Genomic DNA, 5547 nt, shown 5'->3' on the forward strand with positions numbered 1-5547 from the left:
GGTATTCAAGAAAGGTGATAAGTTTAGGCTTATTGTTGTTCTTGTTATTCTAAAGGGTCGGGTTTCACAATCTATCTCTTATTTTTAATTCTCTACCAAATGCGATTAGTTCTTTGTTAGCTAATTATTGTTGTTAGGATTCAACTTCAAGAATAGACTTCTTGAATTCAAGAAACTCTTTCTTGAATTCAATCTATCTTTAATTTTCTGTTGTTTTTTTGTTTCTTTATTTTCTTTTAGCTTCCGCACGTTTCTTAATTTTCTTTAATAATTCTTAGACCCCTATCGTGTTGTTATCATTTCCTAGGCCTCAGATTGGGCCCCATCTATTGGGGGTACCCTGCTAGTACCCTCATCTACTACCGTATCTCTCCTCTGGCTGGCCGTAGCCTTCCTAGTCACTGTCATCTGTGCATGCAAATGCTAACACGTATGTGTAACTCAAATTTTCTATAACTCAGTTCTACAACACGATTTAGATTTGAAAGAAGGGGAACCAAATCCTAAATTCCCTGTAGTCCCCTGCTTATATATGGTGCACCACACATATATAATCAAGGCCCTACTAGACACGACTTGTAAGTCACCTAGGACAGAACTGCTCTGATACCACTTTTGTCACGCCCCGAACATGGGAGCGAGACCTGCACCCGATACCTCACCTATCCTTGCGTACTAACTTGGGACTAAGGGACTTTGAAAATATAATGTCATACTTTGGCCATGGGCCATATTGCAACATAATTTGTGAAGTAAAATATAAAACTGAAGGGAAACTAACGCTGACGTCAATATAAAGATGGACCGGCAAGGCCGTCATAACTACTATAGCTGACAAACTAACAAAGTATACATACAAGGCCTACAAGCCCAACATACTGCACTAACTGATAGGATATGTCTATCTATTGATGGATGCACCGTGATCGGAACAGGGCCCCGACCTACCCATAAATATATATATATATATATATATATATATATATATATACATATATACACACACACACACACAAAAGATGTACACAAAATTTCTAGACCCGGTAACTCCGAAGGATGTGGAGCTTACCGATAAAGTTGAACTCGGGCAACACCTACTGAGGAGGTCTACCCGTCAGTCTGTCTGAACCTGCACGCATGAAATGCAGCGTTCCCAGAAAAAGGGACGTCAGTATGAAATAATGTACCGAGTATGCGAGGCAATAAAATAAGTGAAAGTTGAAACTGAACTGATAATATAATAACTGAAAGTAACTGGGAGTCAAAGATGATCTGGAGATATACTTACTTGCTGATACTGACTCAACTCTCTCAATATAGTAAGTAAAATAAATGTCCGGCCCTATAAGGCTCGGAATGTGTAATAGTTATGCCATTGTAGGCTCGCTCATAGGCGCTCGGCCATACTAGGCTCTGTATCTCGGCCATTCTGGGCTCGCTCATAGGCGCTCGGCCATAGTAGGCTCGGTATATAACTTACAATCAGATCAGAGGTTGCCCAATAGGGGCCTGCCCACATATTATAGCTCGATAGTGGGAATAATACTGTAATACTGTATATATTTAGACCCTCCGCTCTCTTGACTGGAAGAAGACAATACTCAATTAAATATGAAGTCCCAATAAGGGAAAATACTATAACTTATGAGACTAGGATAATGTATATAAATTCGGGAGTATGAACTTCTCTTTATGCCTCGCTATTAAACACATGTAGTTACGAGATCATGCCAAAATGAAGGAAGGGCTTAGCCTTAACATACCCGAAGTAGGAAAAATCTGTATGATATTCCATTACCCAATAATTAACCAATTACCCACATAATTAAGAATTATCTCAACTTACTTAAAATACTTCACACTTTTAACATACCTTGTACACCTTACTATCATGGTTATGTAGTACCTTGTATGGCACTAGTCCATAAATACCGGATATTAGGGCTCGTACCATATTTTATCCCAAACCAACAACCTTCAACGAAACTCAATTTTTTTTGATTCGTTGACCCTTTATCTTTCACGGCACTTACTTATTGCTTGTTATAAATAGCCTAAATAGCATAAAATCCCCGAGTGTATGCCAATTAACTAAAGACAAAACTCTAATGTATGAAAACACGAGATGTAACACTAGGCAATAGGGTATTGACTTGCTTCAGGATGCTTTAGAAAAGGTTAAATAGATTCAAGATCGACTTCGTACAGCCCAAGCTAGACAGAATAGTTATGCGGATCAGAAGGTTCTCGATGTTGTATTCATGGTTGGGGAGCTGGTCTTGCTCCGAGTTTTGCCCATGAAGGGTGTTATGAGGTTCAGGAAGAAGAGCAAGTTTAGCCCTGGGTATATCGGACCTTTTGAGATTCTTGAGATGATTAAAGAGGTGGCCTCCAAGCTTGCACTGCCACCTAGTCTAGATGTAGTTCATCCAGTATTTCATGTTTCTATACTCCAAAAGTATCACGGTGTTCCGTCTCATGTGTTAGACTTCAGCTCAGTCTATTTGGATAAGGATTTGTCTTATGTAGAGGAGTCGGTGGCCATTTTGGACAGGCAGGTTCGAAAGTTGAAGTCGAAGAACATTGCTTCAGTCAAGGTTCAGTAGAGGGGTCAACCAATCGAGGAGGTGACTTGGGGGACCGAGCATTATCCTCACCTTTTCACTACTTCAGGTATGTCTCTATACTCGTTCGAGGATGAACGTGTGTTTTAAGAGGGGGAGGATGTAACGACCCAGCTGATTGTTTTGAGTATTTTAGCCCCAATCCTCTATTTATTTCCTCCACTGTGTTACATTGTAGTTATGTGACTTGCCGGGGTGTTTGGTTTTGGTTTCGGGTGAGTTTCAGAGTGAAATGGGTCATATAGTCCCTAAGTTTGAGGTTTAAGTTGAAAGAATTGACTGTGGTTTGACTTTTGTATAGACGACTCCGTAATGAAGTTTTGGCAGCTCCAACAGCTCCATATGGTGATGTTAGACTTAGGAGCATTTCCGATTGTTGATTTGGAGGTCTGTAGGTCATTTTGGCATGAATTGGCGTAAACTAGAAATTTGAAGGTTTCGAAGGTTGAAAAGTTTGACCGGGAGTTGACTTTATTGATATCTGAGTCGGATTGCGATTATTGAAGTTGGAAGAGGTCCGTGATATCATTTATGACTTATGTGCAAAGTTTGAAGTCAATTGAAGTTGTTTTGGTATGAATCAACATTAGTTTTTGGAATTCAGAATTTCATTGTTTCATAGGCTTGAATTGGGTTGCGATTCATAGAATCCATGTTATTTGATGTGATTTTTTTACCTCGAGTAGGTCCGTTATATGTTTTGGAACTTGTTGGTATATTCGGACGGGGTCCCGAAAGCCCCGGGTGTGATTCAGATTGAATCCGGATCAAATTTGGACTTGTGTGATTGCTGAAGTTGGGCTGTGTCTGGTGGAATCGCACCTGCACACTTTGGGCCGCAGGTGCGGAACCGCAGAAGCATCCTTCGAGCCGCAGAAGCGAGTTTGGCCTTGTCCAGCTGGGACCGTAGGTGCGATCAATGGCGCGCATAAGCGAACGTACAGGTGCGACTGGCCTTCCTAGACTATATTTTGGGATTTTGAAAGGCGATTTGAGTTCGGACTTGAATAGTTCTTGTATGGTTGGACTTGTTGTTGAATGGGTGTTCGAATTTAGTAATTTTGTCTGAGTTCCGAGACGCGGACCCGACTAGACTTTTTGAGTTGACTTTTTATTTCTTTGTAAAGATCGTGACTTTATTGTTCGAAATAGTTTCCTATAGTTTATATTTATGGTATGAAGTCATATATTTATGGAGGTGGAGCACGATGGTTCCTGTATATAAGAACAAGGGTGATACCCTAAATTGCAATAATTATCGGGGGTATCAAGCTGCTTAGCCATACTATGAAAGTCTGGGAGAGAGTGATAGAGCTAAGGGCGAGGAGGAGTGTGTCTATTTTCGAGAACCAGTTCGGGTTTATGCCGGAGAGATCAACTATAGAAGCCATCCACTTTGTTAGGAGATTGATGGAGCAGTATAGGGAGAGACAAAAGGACTTGCATATGGTGTTCATCGACTTAGAAAAGGCGTACGATGTAAGGAGGCAGACCCTGTAATCTAAAGGTTTCAAGTTGAGCAGGACCAAGACAGAATACTTAGAGTGTAAGTTCAGTGGAGAGACTCAAGGAGGGGAAGGGGAGGTGAGGTTGGACTCGCAGGTCATCTCTAGGAGAGGGAGTATTAAGTACCTTGGGTCTATTATTCAGGGGGGATAGGGAGATTGATGAAGATGTCACCCATCATATTGAGGCAGGATGGATGAAATAGAGACTTGCTTCGGGTGTTTTATATGACGAGAAGATGCCACCGAAACTTAAGCGTAAGTTCTACAGAGCGGTGGTCAGACCAACGATGTTGTATGGGGCTGAGTGTGGCCAGTCAAGATCGCTCATGTCCAGAAGATGAAGGTAGCATAGACGATAATGTTGAGATGGATGTGCGGGCACACCAGGTTAGATAGGATCAAAAATGAGGTTATTCGCGACAAGGTGGGTGTGGCCCCTATTGAGTACAAGATGCGGGAAGAGCGACATAGGTGGTTTGGTCATGTGAGGAGGAGGAGCATAGACGCCCCGGTGAGGAGGTGTGAAAAGTTGACATTGGAAGGCCTACGGAGAGGTAGAGTTAGGCCAAATAAGAGGTGGGGAGAGGTGATTAGGCAAGACATGGTGTAGCTTGAGCTGACCGAGGACACAACCCTTGATAGGAAGGTATGGAGTTCGAGGATTAAGGTAGTATAGTAGGTAGTCTAGAGTGTTCATAACAGTAGTATTGGCACGCAGTCTCGCTTTCTGTTGGTAGTAGGTTTTTATTACTAACCATTGTTTTCTTTCATTGTTGATCACCTTACTGTTTTGTTGTTTTATTTTTCTTTTATATGGCTTTTTGGTACTATCCCTTCTTGTCTATATTTTCATTAATATAGTGTGTATGCTTTTTTGAGCCGAGGTCTATTGGAAACAACTTCTCTATCCTCACAAGGTAGGGGTAAGGTCTACGTACATAATACCCTCCTCTGACTCCCACGGTGTGGGATAATACTGGGTATGTTGTTGTTGTTGAAGTTGTTTTGGCTAGATTCGATCCGTTCAGAGTTGGATAATCGAGGGAAAGGCTTACTAGTGGATTGATTTAGCGTGTTTTGAGGTAACTGTCTTGCCTAACTTTATGTGGGGGAATTACTCCTTAGGATTGATGTTATTTTGTGATAATTGTGATGTGTGGAAGCCGTGTACACAAGGTGACGAGTATGTACACGGGCTAAATGTGGAAATTTGCCGGTTTTAGCTATGTAGATTCCTTTCATGCCTTAAATGAAGTATCTTAACATGTTATATTCATCATCATTAGTTTATTTTCTCATGCTCTACCTGTCTTATCTCTTACTTGTTAATTGCTCTACATGTTTAGTCGAAGTTCTTGTTTCCTTTATTCCATATTCATTATTTTAGCCGTTGAGTTCTTTACTTGAAGTTGTTA

The sequence above is a fragment of the Nicotiana tomentosiformis genome, chromosome 2 (assembly GCF_000390325.3).
Source record: "Nicotiana tomentosiformis chromosome 2, ASM39032v3, whole genome shotgun sequence".
NCBI classification, from domain to species: domain Eukaryota; kingdom Viridiplantae; phylum Streptophyta; class Magnoliopsida; order Solanales; family Solanaceae; genus Nicotiana; species Nicotiana tomentosiformis.